At 39.3% G+C, this 24,444-nt stretch overlaps 1 protein-coding gene across 11 annotated transcripts in view; it reads right to left on the bottom strand.

Moving 5' to 3' along the window:
• Nucleotides 1–24,444, bottom strand: part of syngap1b (synaptic Ras GTPase activating protein 1b) — a 179,095-nt gene that overhangs the window by 73,000 nt on the left and 81,651 nt on the right. The window contains exon 1 of one of the 11 annotated variants that reach the window (XM_086312386.1): nucleotides 3,441–5,634. The exons of 9 other annotated variants lie outside the window; for them this stretch is intronic. The gene's annotated coding sequence lies outside the window, so the exon portion shown is untranslated. Of the gene's footprint in view, nucleotides 1–3,440; nucleotides 5,635–24,444 lie in introns of those variants that run through there. One more of the 11 variants, XM_086312387.1, reaches the window with a different exon arrangement.

Below are 24,444 nucleotides of genomic sequence, written 5' to 3'. Positions count from 1 at the left end.
TTTATGCACAATAAATAAAGGAGCATAGCGCGACAATTTCTGTTCAGCGCCAGACTTGCTTGTAACCTATATCACCAATTATGTTAAGAAAAATGACGCATTAACTACAACAGCAGACTGACCTTTGTGTAAATGCTTGGAGCAGACTAACCTGTGAGCTGGAGTGTTCTAGGACGTTATATTTGATCTTTGAATGGCTGCAATCCAGTCGCCTCTTTGTTACTTCGGAAACATGGCTCGAACAATTTCTCTTCAACGACGTAATCCGATAACAACCAATCTCTTTACCCGTCGGCTTCCCGTGGCTGTCATGCGACCGGCTATTGCAGTTAATAATACAACAGCTTCTTGACATTTTTGTGTTTCTTTTTATCGCTGTGTGACTGATTTTAATTGAAAGCCTGCGTGCGCTAGTACCGCTTGCCACGAGTTCCCAGAATCCTTTGCGGTTCTATCCGTGAATGACGTCACATTTTCAATCTCCATATAATATGCATGTTAAATTTTATATTTGGGGTAAAATATCAAGTCTTTTCAAGTAAACCGGTTCAAGTCCAATTCAAGTCCCAAGTCTTAGAACATTTTTTCAAGTCAAGTCTAAAGTCATAAAATTAATGACTCGAGTCTGACTCGAGTCCAAGTCATGTGACTCGAGTCCACACCTCTGGTAAGTAACGTCTCTGCAGTTGCTGAATTGGCTGACGGTCTCATCTCTCATTTTGGGAGGACAGTTTTGACAAATAACAGGGACAATTCTACAAATTAAATGCAGCTCGCTTGTCACAAGGAGTACTCAGTTTATGAAAACACTTGACCTCTGTGGCTCAGCTCAGAATTTTATTAATGTTGGGCTTAACTTCTATTTTTCAGAGCACTTGTGTCATAAACAGAAGTAGAGTCTGAAAGATGTTGGCATTTATATGAAGGGAGGGGTGTAACGCTGCTTTTAGGCAGTATTAGCAGAATAGAAAGAGAAGAAAAGTCTCCTGTTATTCCAACTTTGCAGCAAAAACACATTATTCCATGACTGTAGTAGCACCACATTAATATATACATTTCATTTGAAAGTATCATTTGTTTTCCTGCATATTATTGACACTTTTGGGGTTTTAGTTTTTTTTTTAAAAAAAATACATACAGATGAAGATACATATAACTAGAAGCCTCTAGTCTTTAACATATAGGCCATAAAGAAGTGCCCTGAAACCTGCATTAATCCAAATGTCCAGCACACTGTGTCTACTTCTTGATTTATAACCTTGCTAAAAAAAAGAAAGAAAGGAAGAAAAACTGAAGAGTTTTTTTTCTCCAGTCACTCGTTTCAAATCTTATTCAGTGCAGCATTAATGTATTCTCTACATTACAGTCCCACTTACAATAAAACAGATGATAAGCAACTCTCTGCTTTAGGAAGTGATTACCAATTTGCTGCTATAGAGACACATTCATTTTTGGGAGATATTGAAAACTTTGTGTAAACAGTTTATGCAGACAGACTCCGCACACACTCGCTCAGAGCAAAACGTTTTTAAGGGACCTAATTTAGGTAATCTGATGACGGTTGACACCACTTATAGCATTTAACTGAACAAACAAGTAAGGATAACATATAGTATATCTTATATGTTGTTGCTATGACGATAATTGCAGCAAAGCCATCCCTCCAAACAAGGCAGTGAAGCCTTGACGATTGAAGCAATGCATACATGTAAACCCTGCTTCAGGGTGCACATCCTGTGAGTTGGTGTTGGAGAAGAGCTAGCAACATGCAGCAAAAGAAGCATGGGCTCTGGGATAGCTTGTTATCCCATAAAGCTGTTGCACACAAAAATCAAGTTGGTTTAGTTACATCCTCTGTACTTAACAACCATAAAGTTCCAGGTTTCACTGGCTCTGACCTTTAGATAGTCCCAGATGACGATTACAAACTCTACATACAATTTTTATTCTGCTTCTTAAATATGATTTTTGAACTGACTTTGACCTGCACCATTGACTCATGACAAACCAATTTAAATTCGTAAGTAGGCAGACCCTTAAATTATCAAAACAAAAGAACAAGCATACAACAAATGGGAAAGAAGCACCAGCCAACAACTGAATAATGACACATTTTCACTGCTGATCACAAGTTTCTCTACTCTACATGAACAGTATGAGCCAAGCTGGCAGTTAACCAAAATTCTGGACAGTCCTTTGTACTCTCAAAGCTGATTTGCTAGGTAAAACGAGTTTCACAATCCACAAACCACTAATATAATATATGGTTTTGTTTCTACCGTTGCTCTTTCTAATGCTTCAGCTCAAGATATTTTATTTTATGTGCTCCCATTATCTAAAACTATCATAGGCAGATTTTTATAAGTTGACATTTTGTTTGAATCAGGCAAATGCAATTCCCCCGCAGGGTTAGAAGAAATGAGTAATATAATGTCAGAGTCCTGGTTTTATTGATAGTGCTATTTCTCTCCTATTTGCCGTCACTGTTAATGCTGTGTTTTGGGAATCTGAGGTAAACTTTTGAGCAGGAGAGCTTCATTCAGAGCTGTCACTCAGCTGCCTACCGATTGCTTTTGCCTTCGTGTCTGTGGGAAGTAGAAAGAGGGGTGGGCGATTGTCTTTCTTATTCTCTGCAAACACACCTACTGCAGCTTTAACACAAAGAAATGAAAGGTCTAATTTTGGATCCAGCTTGTGTTTCTTGTGGGAAATATTTGATTTTTAGACCAAAGGGAAGAGAGTACGGTCTGATCTGATTTACCAGGACAATGCTTGTCACAGTACATTATTTACTTCACATGCAATTTTCCCCACAGAGCAATAAAAGAACATCAGGAGCCATCAAACCTTTAAACCCCATAACCCAAACAGCCCTCTCCCATCAAGCAAATTGTTTTAATTGGAATAAAGAGTTAATTAAAGCTAAGAAATATGAACTTTTAGCATTAAATTGAGCAACACAAACACTGTTTTATGCTGGGTTTTTGCTGTATTATTGCACTGCATGTGAGGCAACAGCAGATGGGAAGTGGTGGACTATTTGTGCTCTTGAGCATGACGACAAACCAGCAGAAACACACAGACGAAAGTGATGTCATTGTACAAGAGATGAGTGCAAATAGGGTGAAGATTAGGAGTGCATTTACAGCACACTTGGAAACAGCTTTTTATGCATTTTCATTAAGTAAGTTCACAAAATTATTTCCAAAATTAGACACTTTGAACTGGTAAAACTGAAACACCCTCTCAGAAAAAAGCTCAGATCAGTGCCGTAATCAAGCTTATAATTTCAAAACTGCAGTTCGGCCATAGTGATGTATTTCTGCAGAGAGGACTATTTTAAAATTCAAATTGTACACCTGCATCAGATGTTATAATGAGCTGGATGTGCATATGCAGAGGTTTTAGTGCAACAAATATGAAACAAAAAGATGTCCTACCTAGATCAGGTGGGGCTCTTGTGCTTTGTGTCCAAACTTCTAAAGACAGTGTCTCTGCACTTCCAGTGTACAGTCTGTGACCCCCACAGTCAGCTGCTGCCAGCTGCTATTAAAGATGAGTTCAGCCTGTATTCCTCCAAGTCTCTGCGTCTGACTGAAACTTCTGAAGCTCCGTAGATTGGGTTACATTCCGTCGAGCATCGGCACTTGTTCTGAACTGATACTCCAAAAGCACACAGTGATATTAATGTCTATAAATAACTGAGCGTGTTGGTGTATCTGCAAACAGCATCTGCCACCGAGTGTTAGGACACACATGTGCTTGTCATACTGTTTGATAAGCAGGTGACCATCTTCTGGTGGGTTTATAAGGCTGTGGTCGAGTTCCAGACAGAGGAGTATTGCTAAAAAAGTCAGTGCTCAAATCAGCCTAGGAAAAAAGGAATCAAGAGGACTCGAACTAAAACGAAGCAAGAGAACTTGAAATTGCACTACAAAAGCCCAATACAGCAAAAACACTACCATGTTGGCCTTAAATCATATCATGACTTCTGATAATTCATAGACAGTTCGGTAGGTTAATAAATGATGAATTGCCAACCTCCACTATCAAGGCACCTGGAAACAGGGCTCCTTCAAGGTATCTACATATATGGGAGTACAAAAGGAATTTTAGTGATCTTATAATAAATATAAATACAATACTATTTAATTATCACAGAAAATTATAAACTATGTATTTATATTGGCTATTCTAAAGAAATACTGTATCCTAGTAATATTGAAGAGATAGAAATGACCATTAAGTCCAATATAGCGACTATAAACCCACTACTGAGTATCACAGACACACTAGACGTCCCTTTATAATGATAATAGGATATTCTGTATAGGTCTGACTTATATTACTACAAACACCTTAAACTAATACGAAAAGAAAATCACAAAGTTGAAATTAGTAAAGTGGGAGGATGTCCTTTCAAAAGCCACTGCACAGGTAAATTCACAACTGCAGGCCTTCACTTCAACAAAGTGCTGAATTTACCTTTAAGCTGACCCAAAAGTGCCACACCGGTGAGAGAACGGATGACAGTTATTAAGTAGGCCACTGTTCGTTATCTCGCATCTTCAGACTAATTAGTGAGAGGTAAAATGCAAGAAAACAAACACTCCCAAAGCCAGCTGAGTGTTATAATTTCAGACTGAGGCACTCTTCATCCTCCCCCCGCCTCCCCCTGGCAGCAGCAGCCTGCTTCTTGAGCACGGCAGCAGCGGCTGTTCCGCGGCGGGCAGTCCGGATGAGAGCTCCTCCTCCCCGGCCTCTCCCTGTCCTCTCTCCCCGGTGCCCTCCGCCCCGACCCTGCACTCACAAATCCGGTGACCGACGGGAAATCCGCTGAGGCCAATTTCTCTCATCTTTTAGATGGTTTCTGCGATGGTTTCCTTTAGCGGGTGTCCCCCTTGTGCATATCAGAAAGAACTTGGCAAGGATGGATGGGTGAAAGCTAAACGCTTATCTGTGCTAAGCTCTGGAGTTTAACGGCACTCAGAAGCTAAGGTGTGCACACACAGGGGAACCAGCTGCATGTCTGGAGTTGCAGCCGTGTGTGCACGTGCGTGTGAGCGTGCGCGTCTGAGCCCATGTGCGCGTGAAGGAGCGGTGCGGCGCGCAATAGGTCCGCCTTTCTATATGTGCAAGCTTAGCGAAGGCGCTTCGCTCTCATCGGACAACTCCAACATTGAGCCAGCGAGCAAGCAGAAAGAATTCAAACGGAAGCTTTAGTTTCCAAATGCAGGCGGAAATGTGTGGACAATCACCAAAAACACAGACCGTTATGGAAAGAAAAGAGAGAGAGAGTGGCCAAGAAACAGCTAAGCGCCACTGAATAAAGTAGTCTAAAAGCTGCAGTGCCTACAAACTGAACGTTTGGCAGGAGCTGACAAGCAGCACGCGGAAAAAAAACCCAAAAAAAAAACGAGGCTGTAATGGCAACTTAGTCCCTCGTATTCCTCCACCAAACGGCGGTTCACCCTTAAGTAATCTGCCTGGCAAACGGTGGATGTTGTAGTGTCTCCTGGCTGCTGGTTGGACGGAGATTATCCCGCACAGGTGGACAGCAGCTCAGTTTAGGCAGGGAGCAGCAGTGCTCTGATGCCCTGCGCTTCAGTCTCTCCCTCTCTCGCTGCCTCTCTCTGTTTCCAGCAGCAAAGAGAATAAAAGAGAGAGAGAGAGAAATAGGAAGAGAGATGTTTAGAAAGGGTGGGGCTGCTTGGTTCCCGACTGGGACCTGGAGTGGTTTCTCTCGCTTCCACACTCCCCTCTTTCTTCCTATCTTCCTTTCCTCTCTCGGTCTATTCTGTTTACCTTTCACCTTCCGCTAACACACACACACAGACACACACACACGTACATGCCAGGGGCAACTGTGTGGGAAGCATGCAATATTATCACTCACATAATATACTGTATAACCACCAGTCCTGTACCAACTGCCCATGCATGCTGTCACACACCCACGGGCAAATCATGACCAATCAAAATTAAAAACTGCACAGCTAATTTCTCTATCCAAGCCACACTTGACCCCTGCTGATTTCCAACAGCATGCTGCTTTTTATAAGTGCATAAACAAAGTCATCCATCCAATTATCTAAATCCATCAGGAGCTTTAATTTACTTCTCAATGTATCTGACTTTGATGTAGGCGACATTAAGTACTTTTTTTATTTCACTGTTAATGACATCTCCATTGATTGGGCTTTCAGTAATGATAAGCAATGAGCACTTTCAGAGGGGGAAAGAGTATCTTAGATCTGTTTCCATGACAACTGTGCGTTTGAAACAACTTTTTAAAGCACCGTTTTATTATGACACTGTACTATTGCTGTACTCACCACGCTAGAGCCCCCTTATCGCTGGTAAGATATAACGGTGGATAAAAATAATATGACCTCCATGCTGTTGATGCTTTTCCCCCCCACCTAAGATATCTTGCAGTTTCATATCAAAGGAAAGATTAACATAAGGCATAAAAGATGTCACAGCATATTCTGCAGCTGCTGTAAGAAGGCGGTTAAACTGGCTTTGTGAGGGTTTAACCTACACGTCATCCCTGTGCATCTGATCTTTAAGCAATCACCAATCATTAGAGACACAGTTTAGGGATTCCAGCAAACATTTTCAGCTACTTTACCCCCCATAGTTCTCCTTTTCTTCTCCTCTCCCGTTGTCTTTTGCCCTCCCTTTCTCCTTCTCTTTCTCTGAAGCTCACACTCTCTCTAGCAGTCTGTCTGTCTGCTCTATAATTATTTCCATAGTTACCATTAAGGATGTGAAGCTAAGCCTGATGTACTATGGTAGTAATCTTTTCCTTTTCTCCTCCTCCTGTTCGCTCTGTACTCTCCTTTCATCCATTGCTTCTTCTTTTTCTTATGCTGCATGGATCTCCACGGCCTTCTCTTGTGCACATTTTTCCCATTACCTTTCATTTTCTGTGTCAAATCTGCTTAAAACCAACATTTAAATTGGAAGCTTTTACAACTCTGGTAAATGTGCAAAATCATACCCGAGTAATCCATATGTAAGCAAGTCAGGAAGTCAACGTGTCCCAAAAAGCATTAATCAGATTGTGTTCATACGGTTTGGCCTGTAGCTACGCAAGATAGTTTGAGGTTGTTGTTTCTAAAGTGGCTCATGAAGTTCTTAAAAGTGAAACAGATTTCTTTAGGTGCCGTTTCACCTTTTTTTAAAAACAAACTTCAGCGATATGAGATATTTTCCTCCTTGTGTTAGTCTTTACACTTTCCCTGTTCCTGCATGTCAGCATTGCTCACGAATTACTGTTGTAAAATGAGCCCCAGGATTCAGTGGGGGGTGTTCATTTTTGAAACACGGGCCATCTGAGATGAATCATAAATATAGGTGATAAACAGCTGTGCGAGAAAGTATCTGGTTCTTTGATAAAATGCCCAAGGCGTAACAATTACTACAAAGAAAAATTAAAAGAATAAAAATTCACTTTTTTGCTGATAGTTAAATGAGAAAAACTATTTCTTATACATAGAAGGTTACTAACAGAAGATGTTTAGCTTAGAATGAGGAATGGGAAACAGGAAAGATACTGTAACTCCTCTGTGGTTCAAATACTTGACATGAGTCCCAACCATCATGCTGGTAGGTCAGTCATTAGTCCTTAGATTAATCCCTGACCAAGCTGGATTGTCTGTACATTATCATCAGCTAAAGAAGATGTTAAAATCAGGTGGAAACATTAGCTTCTGGTGACCTTTCTCGGGGTCATGGGATACGCTCCAGCTCCCCGTGACCCTGAACTGGATAAGCAGTGACGAAAATGGATGTATGGACTAGAGATGGCACGATACCACTTTTTTATGTCCGATACCGATACCGATATCATAAATTTGGATATCTGCCGATACCGATATGAATCCGATATAGTGTTTTTTAATCAACAAAACTGTTTTTTAAAATATCTTCCTGCATTTTGCAAGTCTGCAAGTTCATACTCAAGTTTAAAACAACAACTACACTAAAGCTATTCTGTTATACCTGTATACAAAAAAAATATTTCATAGTTCAGCAATACTGATCAATCTAATAAACTTAAACCTACACCATCCTCCCTATTCTGGTATTTTAAAGAGTACTTAGCGTAAATATTAAGCAACCTAACTAATAGGGTTCCAACTCCCAGCAACAACAAAAATAAATAAATAAAAAATAGGGAACCACCCCTCACGCTCCACCTCATGATGCTTAATCGACGTAATCAACCTTAATTTGATGCAGTGTGAAAAAAAATGCACAGAAATCAATTATTTTTCAAGAAATATTAAATAGATTCAACATCTTTCTTCAACAAAATTGCAGACTGCACAGATGGTACCTTCCCAAAGGAAAAAGTACTATAGCTTACTAGGGTATATATATTAGACTTAATAGTCACTATATACAGTAATTGACTTCTATTCATTTTACATCAAATTAAAACTTTGTGTGTCAGATAATTATTTATTAAAAGCTCGACATTTTAAATGAGAATAAGAAAGAAAAGTATGTCTTTGTGCCCCCTTTTCCCAGTTAATGCCCTACGGCCCCCCTGGCTAAACTTTGCTAGATCCGCCCCTGCACAGTTACCAGCGTCAGCTACGTAGAAAAAGATCCTCGAGTAGAAAGTAATATTAAATAAATTCTAACAACAGCTTATCAAGCTTAAACGTGGTGCTGTTGTTCAGCCGCTGGTTTCCTCTTTCTGGTGCAAAGTGGGCCAAAAACAAAGACGGACTCGCGACAGAAAAGCCGATCAGCTGATCATTTAAGCAGTTTCACGATTGAAGTAGCAGCCGGAGAGCAAGAGGCAGTCGCTCGTTAAGCTTAACGCAGGAATGCTTTACAAACATTCAGAGATGGACTTACACACGTGCTTTACTTCTCTCGGGGATAACTTTGTCGGAGATGAAATGCCAGGTTGCTAGCGAAGCTCCACATGCTATCCAGACCACCGACAGGTCCCGCATGCCACAGCCGCTCTATCACGTGATGCATACTGCTCCGAGTGCTAACGTTCTGAGGTGAGTTACAGCGTGTTGCAAGTTTTGTGAGGTGCTTTCGTGATATTTAATGGATCGGATTACATTTTTTATTTTTCTCCGATATCCGATCCAGTCATTTAGGTCAGTATCGGACCGATACCGATACGTAATATCGGATCGGTCCATCTCTAGTATGGACATTGGTCTCGAGTCAATGAGCAGAGAAAAATTCAAATTCCCTACCCCATGGAAATTTGTTAGCGTGGCAGTAATGTCTTGATGATGACAGAAACTGAGTTTAATAAATTGGAGACAACTCTAAGTATTAAAAATCCACAAGTATAAAGTGTATTAATTGCATCGCCTCAATTTTAACACCTTGTCCTAATGTGCACTAATGGAAGACCTCAAAAATTATGTGACATTAAAAAGAAACAACTCGAGGAACATTTTGTAACTAATTAAATTAAACGGCAACAGGTCAGTAACATTAGGTGTATACCAAGTGTAAAAGACAGAGATCCACCAAACTGTGGAACAATTTAGGAATAATGTTCCTCAGCATAAAATTATAAATAATTTGAATATTTCACCATCTACAGCACATGATAAATCATCAAAAGATTCACAAAATATGGAGAATCTCACAGAAATCAGTAAAAACAGCCACGACTCTGCATGGAAATCACTACATAGGCTCAGGAAAACTCCCAGAAATCATTCTGTCAACACTCACTATGCCATCCACAAATGCAGGTTTAAGCTCTGTCACTAGGGATGGGAATTGGGTAAGCGTTCATTTCCCTGGAATTGTGGGTCTGCTTGCCCATTGATTCCGCTCATCGGTTCCACTTGAATTCATGCTGCAATCAGCTGATTTCAGTTTTTGTGCTGGGGGAGGAAAATAGTAGAGCTGTAAGTGTGGATATGAGCATCCAATATTAATTTTATTTTTATTGCATAAAAGGAAGAGAGTACGATGGTAAAGTGCAAACTGCATCCAGGACAGTAACAACAGCATTATGCTGCTAACCCAACTTCTCTTTGCAAGCATCTGTAAGCTCGCTGAAAATGGACTGATGCAAAGTGGAAAGCTGTTCTGTGGTCAGATGAATTTAAATTATTTTTCTAAAACACTGAATGTGCATCCTCTGGATTAAAGAGGAGTTCAAAAGCTCCCATCTTTGATGGTATGAGAGTACAGTAGTGCCTATGAGATTGTAGTCAATGCTGAAAGGTTTGTTTTAGAGCAACATATGCTCTAAAAGGGATTCCACATTGCAAGACAATGCTAAAGACCACATCACTGTATCAGAAAAGTCCAGGTGTTGAACTGTCCAGCCTTGAGTCCAGACGTTTCACCAACTGTAGACATTTAACAAAGAAGACACAGGACTGTTACAGGGACAATAAACAAAGGATCTGACAACAGTGGACAACATTGCTCTTATAAATTCCCAGATATATACAGAATGTATATATAAATTGTTGTTAAAAGAAGAGTGGATGTTACACAGTGGGAAACATGGAATTGATGGGAAACACAGAGAGCTATTGCAGAAAAGTAAATTCAGAAGAATCTAATATTTTTCTTAAAATGGGACAATAGAGCAGAGAAAACATTCAATGTTTTCTCTGCTCTATTGTGACCAAAATATGGATTTCTAAAATTTGCAAGTCATTATATATATTTTTTTCATTTACATTTTACACACTGCCCCAACATTTTGAAACTGGTGTTTTAGAAACATGTTTTTAATGTTGTTTACAATGTAATTATTCATCTAATTTGCCATTTATCTGCCCCTCTCATTATATATGGCTGTGCCCTTTTAAGCACAGATTTAATGGCACCTGACTGAACAATCAGTGTCACCAGCTGTTTATCTCAATGCACCAGCTCATGGTATTCACATAATAGTACATAATGACACATTTAAAAACAAATTTTCCTTTTGCTGATTTCCCAGAAATTATTTTCAAATTTGAAGTCAACTTGCATGGAGCCCTCAGTGGAAGAATAAACACCTGCAAAGCTGCAACATGTTTTTCCTCTTTTCCTTCTTTTTCTTTAAAGAGATTGCATGCTATCATTGGACAGAGCCACACTAGCATTTTCCCTATTTTCAGTCAATATGCTAAGTGACCAGGGTGCTGACAGAAGCTTCACATGACATGAGAGAAGGCTCATCTTCTTATCTAAGAAATAAGTTAGTATTTTCCCTCAGAAATATTTCTTTAAGGTCAAAACTCGGAAACTATCCCATCCCTGAGATTAAGGCTCCTGTGGATGGAAAAGCCCTTCTGACATTACTGCTCCATTTGCAAACCGTTTTCTCCTAAGCAATGATAACTAAGGCTCCTCAGTATCGTAGTAGAAACAAAGACTGAGTAATTAAACCTTATGCCCTTATAGTGTAACCCTAATATTGTTAAGTTATTCATGAGTGTTTCAATGTAAAGGGACACTGTGAATATCGTTAAAGCACTCAAATAGAAATTCATAGTAATAAAAGAATGTGCTCAATCTGACCGCCCGAAATTCAATTAACTGTTACATTATGACTACATTCAAAGTTTAGTATCTTGTTAATTTGATTCCTAAACGTAGATTTGAATGTATGCCTTCCTGATTGTGCAGATAGACCTGCAGGGTGTCTGCTTCTTTGCACTGATAATTTTATAACATTAAGACCAGCATAAGTGAACTGGCTTTTCTTGTGTATATAAAGTGACATAACAGAAGATGACTGCATTTTAATAGAGACCTTGAATATGCCTTGGTGAGGGATTCCTGCAGTTTCTTGCTCTTTGTAACTCTGTTTGCCGTCTGCCACTCAAGAACAAAGTCACGTTGACTCTTTTCATTACTACGGTTGCCAAAGCAGAAACGTATAATGATGATTTTTTTTTTAACTTTTGCTTGACAGACGATTTGGAACAAAACACTGACATGGAAATATGTTTTAGTCGTGATAATAGACAAAGTATTCAGAGCCCAACTCTTATGCAACCAGTTCTTTCTGAAGTCAAATGAGTTCATCTCATACCGCCATGTATACCAGACCTTCCCACCACTTTCCTGTCAGTCTGAACTTGACCAAGTGCAACCAGCTCCAATTCCAGTTGAACTGCTGCAGAGCAGACACCGGCTCGTGTTTCAGATGGATAGATAACGGGAGGTTTGGGCTGACAGGAGAGGAAGGAATCAGAAGAGTTGTAACAGGAAACATGCTGTGACAGCCAGACTCCTGAAGGGCTGGAGGAGAAAATGGAGAACTGGGAGGGGGGCTGGGTGTTGCATTGTAAGGAGCGCTACTGAGAAAGTCTTGTATTCTGTGACGGGATGATGGATGGTTGAGCAAGGAGGACAGAACTGAACATGTGCACAGTGCCACTTTACTGAGTCTAATGCCAAAGCATGGTGACAATGAGGTCTGGAGTATGCCAGACTAGAACAGACTGTCATGTGTACACAGCCATTTTCCGTACTTTTTAACCTTTGTCTGAGTAATACTGTGTAATATCCCCGATCAGTTTGGCAGCACTCTGAATTGGATAGCATTCAATATTACTTGAATAAATGTTTTAAAAATGATCAGAAAGAAGATCAAAAAATAGCTTGAACCAAAGAAATATTTTCCATTCAGAGTTTTGACTACATTATAAGTCACGGCTACACATTTCCCTCCACATTGGCATTTACAGCACAGGGACTCAAAATGATGTCGCTGGCTACATTTGGAGCCTTTGGTGTATCCAGGCAGGCCATTTTGTTCTAATGCCAAGCATATGATGGGAGCCTGTGCAGGCTACAAGTTTTCCAAATGACAACAAATGCTGGAAGAACTTTATTTAGTCATGTTAAAAGTTTCTCTAGAGATGGTCAGGACAGCTTGAAAGTCCTTCAGTTTAGTCCAACTACTAAGTAAACCGAGACATTTGGTACAGATGATGTTCCCTCAAGTCAAGTTTATTGATTATCGTGTGAAATATCCAAGATAGAACTAGACGTCCAACAAAATAACCATATTGGTCTTTGATTTAAAACAACCAACGCAAGTGTTCCAGAAGTGACCTTGAGGAATATTTCTACTTCAAGAGAACAAGCTTCAGCTACAGCTGTGTGTCAGTCATATCCTCGATATAGCAAACTTTAACTGGTAAGCTACAAAAATAAATAAATAAATAAAAGCTATTTCTCGTAATACGCTGGTAACACATTTATGTGTTTTTCAAAACTTTGAGTTTAACATGGGGCTTTATGGTGACTCACTCACCTCAACACTGGCTTCATTTCTTTAGCCCCAGAGATTGCAGCTTGGATCAATATTCAACAGCTGTGGGTCTGCATTAAAGAAAGCCTGATGGTCTAAAGTGATGTCGACGTCATGTCAGTATAATTTAAAAGAAGGATGCTGTCGCTGACCTTTGAAGGAATGTTTTATCAGGAGATGTAATTAACTGCAGCTTCCCAATAAATTCAATTTATAAGAAAAATTCAGAAATAATTGGACCTTTTGGATTTTTTTTTTTGTTTTTGGATAAAATTACAGAAATGGCCATCAGTATCACATCAGCTGTGACATTTATTCAGTCAAAAACATCAACTCTAAAAATGATTAGAGCACTCCTGTTATTTACGCCATGTCATTTGCCTTTTTCAATCTGTAGCGCCCGCCCGCAAATCTCTGCATTTCTGTACCAGTTTTTTGTTTTAGGTTGAAATCTGCAGGAGCACATCAACAGCAGTCACAGGCTTCTCATCATTTTGCCCTCAATCTCATATTCCTCCTTGCTGATTTGCAGATTCAAATCAGAGCATTTCCAAATAAAAGCCCACATTTTTAACCTTTAAAATACTGCCACCTGCACTGACTTCCCACGTAATCACATCTCTGCAGCTCTTGTTTTCTGCTTTCCAGTTATTGCGAAGTCATTTGTGAATCATCAGCGCTCGCCAACTGCTGCTGTGCCAGAGGATGTGGAAAGATTTGAAAAGGTGACTATCAAATCCAATGATGCCAAGTCAATCCTAAGGTACATCCTTGTGGCAAGCAATCTTCCAGCAAGAGAAAGAGCAATCTTCGACTGATGGGTGAACATCATGGGTGCAATCAGTTCAGCTCTACAACATGGACATTACTTGGTGCTTTAATAATAAACCCAAAGATGTCAAAATACCAAGTTGAGTTATATGAGGTGTGTGGATAACTTGGCTTTATGTGTTCTTTTTCCAGGACTCTTGGTCTCTGAGCCAAGGAAAGAATTGTTTGTTCAATGCATGGTATGAAATTTTCACTAAAGTCAATTAATCTTTAGGCAAACAGATGGCAAAATTAAAACGACTGCATTCTCGTTCATCCTGTGACATTAAACACACAGCCCCCCTCAAACGTGCAAAGATAGCAGGATCCTTATGAAGTTGCTAAAATCGTTCACAAAGAGGTGTAAACACCAACAAGACATTTTTGGATTTGCTATTTCCCAAAGAGACACGTGCAAATACACAACTCCTGAGCACAAACATATGTTAAACCTGCACGACAACATGAACATATTGCTGGCTTTGTCACAACCGCCTACACATGTTTAAATGTGATGCGTTTTTTGTGTGTAATACACAGCTAAGACCAACTGTGTTGCCTCTTTTATTTGGCTATGAGTTTCATCAATGTCACAGCCATGGCCAGGTTAAATATATGCATACATAAAGATGTGATGTCTATGGAAAAATTTTGCTTGAATTTATTTTGGGTTTTCTCTCAAACACACAGGGTCAAAACATGAAAACCCTCTAATTACTGGCTAGATGTCCTTAGCAAGTTTTATTACAGCTTTTGATAACCATCAGCAAGCTTCTGGTATAATTCTGGCTCAACATCCGATTATTCATTTTGTCAGAATTGGTAGAGTTCGTTTAACTTGTGTGGTTTCCCTGCACTGAAGTCAGGGCTTTGACAAATTCCTTCCATAACCAGTAAGATTGTAGAATCATCTGTTTAAAAAGTACATAAATACAAGTTATTCAAACTGGTCATCACTTTTCCAAGGTCTGGAAGAAGAGCAAAACTGTCACACTTATATGACAGCAAACTGCCTAGGATGTTCAGGAACAAGCCAGGAACCACCAAGGCTCAAGACTTCTATGAACTGGAAACTGCTGGAACACCAGTGTCATTGTCCACAGTGAAGTAAGTTTTACATGGCCATCGACTGACCAAGAAAGAAGCCTCTACTCCAAAATTAGAATCTTCAGCCTCAGCTGAATTTTGCAGCTGCCCACATGGACAAACTAAATTCTAAATACCTTCTGTTTAAAAGTTTTATGATCAGATGAGACAAAGACTGAGCTATTTGCCCACAGTGACAAGAGCTTTGTTTGGAGGAATAACAGTGAAGCTTTCAGACCTAGGAACACTGTACCAACTGTCAAGCATGGCGGTGGTACCATCATGCTTGACTGTGTGTGGACTATGCTTAAAAGCCAGCTCTGTGCCAGGAAACCAACCAACTTCAATGAATTCTGCCAAGAGGAGTCGTCAAATTTTCCCCCAGAATTATGCCAGAAGCTTGTTGATGCCTAATAAAAGTGTAGTTGAACTGCAACTTACTAAGGGATAGTTAATAAGTATTATTTAATACATTAATACATACATAGATTGATTAATATTAGTGGGAGTAAATGCATATATTTGACCTTGTGTGTTTAATTTTGACCGTGTTGATTTGAGGAAAATCTAAAATGAATTCAAGATTATGGTCCCAATTCTTGTTTTGTAAAAGTCATTAACCCTCTCAGGCTCAAATTAAGTTTTTGTTGCTAATGCACAAAAGAACACCTGCAGTGGTACTTCTGAGTAAAAAAAAACCTCATAAAATATGTATGTGGGGTAATCAGGTTGTTAGTTTTTAACTGTTGCAAATCTGCAACGCCTGCCTTGAGAGGGTTAAATACGTATGCTGTACAATCATTACATCCTGGAAAAACAACAGTTCAAAGAAATCAATAACGGCCTATAATTACCATGACAGTCATTCCCATAATGAATTTAAATAAACTTTTGACCACTGCTGTATCAGGAGACATTCTCAGATTATGGAGAGGGAAATGCTGCAGCTTTAAAAGTGAGATTTTCTTGAGAAAAAACTAATTGATCCCTTTGCTTCCTGTTTTAACTTCTTCTAGTGGTGTACTGATGCAGTGGTGACATCTTATTAAGGAGAATACTGCAGCAAGTTTGGTGTGCTTCAAGTGTAAGAATAAATGGTTGCAGGGCTATGAGGACATCACAGTTGGTGCATGGAGCAACCAATGCAATGACCTAAACTTCTCTTACTCCACTATAGGAAGTCTGCAAACAAGCATACAAATGACTGTGGCTCTGGTGGGGCGGAGGTCACTAAACAAACTGTTATTTATCTTGGATAATGCAGACCATGCTCTGCATGGATAGAGACAGCCAATCTTTCCAACCTCATGCCACTATACTTCTACTGTAGTTTGTATTATCCTATTGTTTTTATTCTTTTGAGTTATTCTACTATACATATATAAAATCTGTGGTTACAGTGTTACCTCCTGAGAAAAGTAACTTGTTGAAATGTCTTGATGCATCCTTGATCACCCAGGGAAAGAAATCCCAGAAAGCTGATTATTTTCATCTGGACGCAGAATCTTCAGTGGGAAATGTTGCATCCAGATGAAAAGAATCAACAGGCAGGCTTTCTGTACATCTAACTTTGAATGAACTGATTTTATCTCAGTTGATATTCGTGTCATCTCCTCCACAAGTAACCTGCAAAAAGCTTTTGAATTTCCCCTGGAATCACAGTCAGAGTTAGACAAATCAAAAAGTAGGTCTTGATGTTTTGAACCTGTAGACCTGACGTCATTCTCCTCCTGAAGCAGAAATCAACACGCACACTTATACAACTGCAGGACTGATACCTTCAAATATACAGGTACCTCTCAAGGAGAAGGAAATAGAATTAGTGTAAATGCATTACAGATTTTTCCCCTTCAACTCTGGCAGCAAAAGGAACGAGGAAAAGGTGCAACTTTTTTAGCAACTAATTTCATTTATTAAAAGCAAACTAAACAATGGATTACTTGAATTACAAAACTGCCACATTAAGTTATTTGCTACAAAAAGTAATGTCAGTACTCTCAGGTTTTATTTTGTTACACATTCTCCCAACACGGACATAATTTCTTCCCTCGCTCCTTACCCTAACCGTCACAAAACATTCACACTCTGATTATCTAAAACTCAAACTTGTTCTCTCAAAAACTGCTCTACACACACACACACACACACACACACACACACACACACACACACACACACACACACACACACACACACACACACACACCTTACTACAGGGCAAAGAAGACTGTGTGCATCAGCACAGAACAGCACTGGGCCCGGAGGTGACAGTGAGACATGAAGTCAGCGTTGGCTTAACAGCACTAGTTCTACCCTCCCTCTCTCTCTTACTTTTCCCCACAGTCCAAAGACCTTCTCTCCTTCTTTCTCTCTTGCTCTTAATTACTTTTTCTTTTCTTCTTCTACAGGCTCCTCCTTCATCTTTCCACCTCCTGCCTCTCTTTTCCCATGCTGCAGTACACAGCTATGTGCAGATATTCAATTAAAAGGCTGTTGAGTAAAAACTATAAGCCTAACGTTACCACACACACACACACACACACACACACACACACACACACACACACACACACACACACACACACACACACACACACACACACACACACGACGACCGATGAAAAGAGTTGATGAATCATGCAGTATTTGTTGCTGAAATACAATTTGATTTATTTGTTATAAAGATGTATGTGACTGAAGATTCTATCAACCTTTTTCTGTGCTGAATACGAAGACTGCTTACAAAGGAAATGTTTTACTTTTCTCTATTTGCTTTCTCACAGACACATTCTCTTTGATAAAGCTCAAATCTATATTTAAATCAATCAAAAAAAATAAAATAAATGCCTTTGGCATTCTTTTTATTCTGTTTATGTGTTGAGGATGTATGTTTTAGTTGCACCCAACTCAAATTAAAAACACATTCTTATTCTTTAAAAATATGGAGGCAAGCTTTAGATTATATTTATCACCATTCATTTAAAAAAAATTATCTGGCAAAGCCCAAAAAACACACTGTCTTCCTTAAGGAAACAAGACCTCCATTGAAAAATTTCAGGTACAGAATATCAGTCCTTACACTGCCTGAGCTTTCAGAGAAACTCAGATGTCTGCTGACAAACCCTGAAGATCTGGGTTTGATTTTTTTCTCCAGCCTTTGCAAGTAACAACTGTCTATGCTGGGTTTTGGGGAGGATTTTGATTATTATGGCTTCAAATGAGTTATTCCATGCCTTATGATTCCTGCTGGAATGTAACAATCAGTATTATTTTTCTTGTGGAGCTATGATGCAGAAATGCCAGAAGCCAGAGCCTATTGGTCCAAAAATGAAAAAGCTGGTGTTATCATGAGATATTTTAACCATGGTCATGCAGTTAGGCTAACTGGAAATTGCAGGTGTATTCGATAACATGTGTCACTGATGCTATAAGTATTCTTTTTTGTTCAATGTGAGGTTCTAGTTTTTTTTTCTTTCACAATGGAAGGAAAATCCTCCTTTTAACAGGAAAACAACTCAAAAAGGAAAGTTTTAAGCCTAATTGTTCAAGTAGCGACCCTCTTTTTCACAAAGCATATAGTTAGAGCTGGGTCAGGTGACACTGAATAATATACTTATATTACAACTTTTAATTACTTAATATATTAGTGAATTTGGTCCTGGTTTTTATGTGTCTTCATACAATTAAAGCTTTATTCTTGTCATCTGAAGCTACTTTTACCTGCTCCATTATTCACAAGGGGCCACCACAGCAGGTAAGTCCAAACGTTTGATTTGGCAGATTGTTTTTACACCAGATGCTCTTTCTGTGATCTCCTCCAGCGATCAAACCAGGGAGCTTTCACTTTGTTAGGTGAACGTGTAGACTACTACACTACTCTTTAATGTCATGTTCTCTTCCTCATAAAGTTTGTACCTCTGGATGTTTTACTTATTGGTGTGAATTTATTAGTTTTAAAAATGCTAGCAGCAGCATTTTGTCAATTCTGAAAAGTAATCTATGCAGAAAGATCACAGTTTGTCTGCAGGGGTCTGATCAATGTGTTTTAAATCCAAAGTGCACAGAGCTGCGAGTAGATAAACATAAGAGATGGAAATAAAGGCTGCAAAATTCTTCTGTCTTTTGGATAATTTCTTTCTTCAGAATGCTTTTAGCTGCACTGTGGGATTTGCAAGAATAATTGATGAGAGTTCTACAAGATGACGTTCCAGAATAGTACCAACTATATTTTTGCATGTGTAGTCATATAAGGCTAACAGTGAGACAACACTTTTTTCTTTATTATGTCCAGCTGTTAATTTTCATCTCTGCAGGCTCTGAACATCTGTCGTGATAAGGAATAATTCACTGAAGAAGGTGATTTACCTGAGAGGAGAATATGAAGTGGGAGCTGAACTAACATGCGATAATTCTTTTGCTTTAATTTATCTCTCCTATTTGCTTTTGTCATTCACAAATGATCATTTCCAAATTTACTACCACTGTAAGGCAAGATTTGTGATGTGAATGTCTAACATTTCACGTTGGAATATCCTTTAATGTAAAACTACTATAAGAGCTGGAAATGATTGAATGACAAATGACAGAAATAAATGAACATATCACTTGGTAAATGCTCAGTTTAAGCCAGTTTTGGTAAATTTGTCCCCCTGTTTTTCTTTTTTAACATTTTTTATTTGACTAAGAAAAGACTCATCAGTTTTTGAAAACCTTCCCACTTAGCCACTTCATTCTACAGTAAATCTGCAGGTTGTGCGTGTGGTTGTGTAGATGTGCGTCTGTGATTGCTTTTGCTTTGAAATTAAGCAACCTCCCCAGTTGTTGTCACTCTTTTGATCAACAGCTACTAAATTTAAAACGCTCTCTCATCAGAATTCCTTCGTGCAGCTTTGAGCTGAGCAATTATGTCATCACTTTACTGCAGTAAGATGCCTGGTGACAGACTGACATAAACTTTAATATGAACAAAATTTTTAAATAAGAAAAAAAGATAATTATATAATTAGACACGGCTTTCATTACACAGACATGTTGAGGATGTTGTAGAAAATCTATTAAATAAAATCAATTATATCTGGTAAATTTTCTACTTTTAGAGATGTTTAATCACTCACACAGAAAACGGTGCTGGAGATTTCCATCAGGACCATTAAAGTGACGAACAGGAAACAGAGATGACCACTGGGGACAAAACTACTCTTGAATTTAGCTTTCAGCTAATCTGCTAACTTCTGACTTATTTGGCTGTGAATAGAAATGATACTATTTACAGTAAGACAACTTAAACAGTAAGTCTCAAATTACCGAGAGTTGGTGCTGACATCTCAATTCACAAACTTGCTACAGCAGGCTGTTCAGTAACTGTTATCACACTGACCACCTCGTCCTTGCTTTATTTTTCTCCACCACTTCCTCAAGTCTATTTTTACTCTTTTGTTAGGGCGAAAGTATTGCCAGCTTGCCAGCAGCACTGTCAAGGTTGTTGCACCTTGGGTTCTTTGTGCATCTCTTCATCTACTTCATTGTACCACCTCAGCACTAACATTTTAGCTATTTGCAAACTATTCATGATTCACTCCTGGGTGGCTGATGCATTGCAGGGAGGTTGCAGGAAGCTGAAGGTTTGAAAAGTAAGTGCTTTTACCTTTTATGCTGGGGACTGATGGTTTAAACGGAAATTTGGGGAGCCAAAAGACAATGTTTTATGACCATGTATTCTGAGGTTTTTAGTGATTCTCTGTTTGAACTTTGTTTGAGCACAATTTATTATAGATTGAAGTGTATTATACTACAGACATTTCCCTAAAAAGTCTGTCTATTACATCAAATCGGTAGTGGTGTTTCTGGATCATATTCACACATGGCTTCTTTTCTACACGATGGAACTTTAACCTGCATACCTGCATTTATGGATGTGTAGCCCAGTTAGTTTTAAAACTCATGTCTGTGCTTAATGCAGTGCTGCCCTGAGGGCCTGGAGATTCCAAGATCATGGAGATCCAATAATGACTTTTGGCCTTGTCCCTTGTGCAGAAGGATTGGTTTTGTTTGTTTGTTTGTTTGTTTGTTTGTTTGTTGGTTACTTTTTGGTTACTGCTTACTTTTCCTGTTGCCTCAGTGCCAACTTTTTTGAGAAGTTGACTTATTAATACGTGCCTTTCTCGTGTGGAATGAAAAGATACTTCATTGTTTGATGTTCAGCAGCAAAATAAAGCACCTTTCTGCGCTTTATTACTTTTTACATATGTCAACGTGCTATCAGATCTCATTAGCAGCACAGTGAAATTGTGACTACGTTGTGTTTAGAAACCCTCTAGGGTACATGATACACACCAATTTGTCGTAGTATGGCTCATGTCATACTTATTTCAGACGCATTTTAATCCAATTTTTCTCAATTTACAAAAATACATTTGAAATGGTTTACATGTGTTGGTGAGGTTCATTATATATATTCTGATTAAAAATGTGACAAGTAAGTTGAAAGTTGGCAGCAGCCGCTGTGTAAAATTTTGATGCGACAATAAAAAAAAGAAAAGTACTGAAAACTAATGTAAAACCTGAAGTGATATCCAGCGTCAGTGAAGAGGCTATGCAGTGTTGCATGAGCCTAACGCACACCTTTTTTGTCAGGGTCCTGGGTCAGTTTGATCCAGGGTCCCTGAGCAGTTATGGTCTTTTTATCATGTGTGTTTTTGGTGTGCTGACCCTCGTTCTCCCCGCTTGCAGGTATGTGTGTGTGTGTGTGTGTGTGTGTGTGTGTGCCAGTGTTTCTGAGACCACCTTCAGGCCTGGTGGGTGTGGCCCAGCCAGGTGGTTGGCCACACCTGGAGACCCTCACACAGCTGATCAAGCCTCTTAAGAGTGTGGTGGAGCTCTTTCTGACGCTGAATCATTGCGTGACTTCACGTTAGTCTTTCGGACAGTCAGTACAGTTAGTCTGCTGCATTGTGTGTGTCTTACGGCTGCCTGTTTGTTATCTCCCCAGGAGAAGAGTGGAGACAAGAGGGCAGCGAGCATGGGGTGCTCAGACACTGAGGAGCGGGGACAAGGAACACTGAGGATTTATTGTTATTTTCCATTTCACTGTAAATAAACAGCACTGTTTGCATTCAGAGCTCCACGCCTGGGTCCTCCTTCCTCACATCCCCATTTTTAATGCAATGTAAACCTGAGCAAAATGTGAGCCTGTGAATGAGAAACACTTCCACCTCCAGCTACTGTTGAGATAAGTTTGAACACTTCACCCCAAAAGAGCTGTGAAGTGCTCAATAGTAAAAAAAAACTGGTTGTACTGGCCATCTGCCAGGTGTGAATGTGTGCAGCGCAGAGGGAAGCAGGGCATGCACTTAGCAAAATTAAAACTAACTAAATAAATAAATAACAAACTTTTGTGAGAAAATGACTGCCACCTTCACTGGAGTGGTGCTTGATGCAGAGTAGTTTGAGTCCAGAAGGAGTTTAAACTTATTGTAGCGGTATAGGAATCTGTTTATTTCCCAGAAGGCTTTATGCAGATGCGGCAGATTGCTATTCTACGACCCCAGGGGAAATGAACTGATGTATTTTTGATGTGGCATATGTGAAGGCACGGTCGACTGCCTATATCTGTTGATGTATATCTACACTGATGTGCCAATAATCCGACCAAATGGTGAAAAAAATTGTAATGGTACTGTGTTTGGAATTTGTAAGCACACATCTGAATTTAAAGAGTTTTGCTTAATTACAGCTTAATTACAACTTCCAGTCTGCAGAACTAAATTGTAAAACTGTGATAAGCTCAAATGATCTTTAAAAGAAAACTCTACACCCACAGTAAGTTGGGTGGATTTGGTAAATCATTCTTAATGTTCTGATATAAAAGCTCAGCTGATCTGTTTCATTAGGAGTGTTTGTGTAGTTTGATTTCAAAATAAACTAAAAGCCCCACAACTGCTTCAAATATCTCAAAATCCTGTTTTGTGCATAACATAAAAATACATGTTTTCATCACATATCAACAGCAATTCCAAAAAAACCCCCCAAAGACCAAACGAAGTTCAGGCAATGTTTCATTTGGATTTAAATGCTCACCTGTCACTTTAGTAGGTAAACCATGGTAGTACTGCACAACCCTCGTTTAATTTCAGAGCTGCCTCAGTGCTATTGACAGGATACCATCCTGCAGTTTCTGCAGATTTGACAGTGAAACTCCCGTTATATCTCCAAAGATGCTCTGTTGGACTGAGATCTGGTGACTGTGTAGGCCATGTGAGTACAGCAAACTCATTATCATCTTCAAAAAACCAATTTGAGAAGATTTGAGCTTTGTGGCATGACACAGTACCCCAGGGCCATCAGAAGATGGGTACTCTGGTCATATAGGGATGGATATGGTCAACTGTGGCATTTAAACAGTGCTTAGTTGGTATTATAAGGGGTCCAAAGTTTGCCAAGTAAACATCCACATCATTACAGCACCACCACCAGCCTGAAGCTGGTACACAGCAGGATGAATCCATGCTTTCATAATATTTATGCCAAATTCTGATGTTAACATAAAACCAGGGAACATTTCTACAGTCTTTAGTTGTAAAATATTGGTAAGTCCATGTGAGCTATGTTGTCTTAGTTTCTTGTTCTTAGATGGCAGGCGTGGCAGCAGACTGGTGTGGTCTTCTGTCTGCTTCCAGGTTCAATGTGCTGTCCATTCAGAGAGTTATTTGTGCCATCCTACCAAGTCGAAGCTTTCTGACCAGTCTCCTCTGACCTCTGGCATGAACAAGGTGTTTTCTTCCAGTGAACTGCTGCTCACTGGATATTTTCTCTTTTTCAGACCATCCTCTGTAAGCCTCAGAGATGATTGTTGAACAGGTGGACCTAACAAAGTTGCTGCTGAGTGTATATCAGGTTCCATAGACGATAACAAAAAGCCCATGTCAGATATGTCATTTACCAGAAAGTAGTAAATTTGTAATCAAATATAATATACCTTGCCACTAAGCCCCCTGTCCACTGACTTCACTGATAACATTTTGACCAGTCTGGGCATCCTGAGGCAAAAGAGGATTATGGATCTTTAAAAGATTGTTTTTATTTTTTGATGGAATTCTAAGATGTAACTGGCTACAGTGCTGAAAGGAACAAAACGGAATATTCATTACTTATTTATTCTAATGTTCTATGGACCCCCTATGGGCTGTGCCCTTTGTAAAGTCAGAAGTGAATATGATTATGACTTTTTAAATATCACAACCATTTTGCTTCAGACTTTCTCTTGAAATGTTTATGCGTGT

The sequence above is a fragment of the Aulonocara sp. 'chitande type north' Nkhata Bay genome, linkage group LG11 (assembly GCF_057382095.1).
Source record: "Aulonocara sp. 'chitande type north' Nkhata Bay isolate Kocher_YH1m ecotype deep benthic linkage group LG11, A_spYH_male_GT1.1, whole genome shotgun sequence".
Lineage (NCBI taxonomy): Eukaryota > Metazoa > Chordata > Actinopteri > Cichliformes > Cichlidae > Aulonocara > Aulonocara sp. 'chitande type north' Nkhata Bay.
This window is presented reverse-complemented; position numbering and strand designations above follow the sequence as displayed.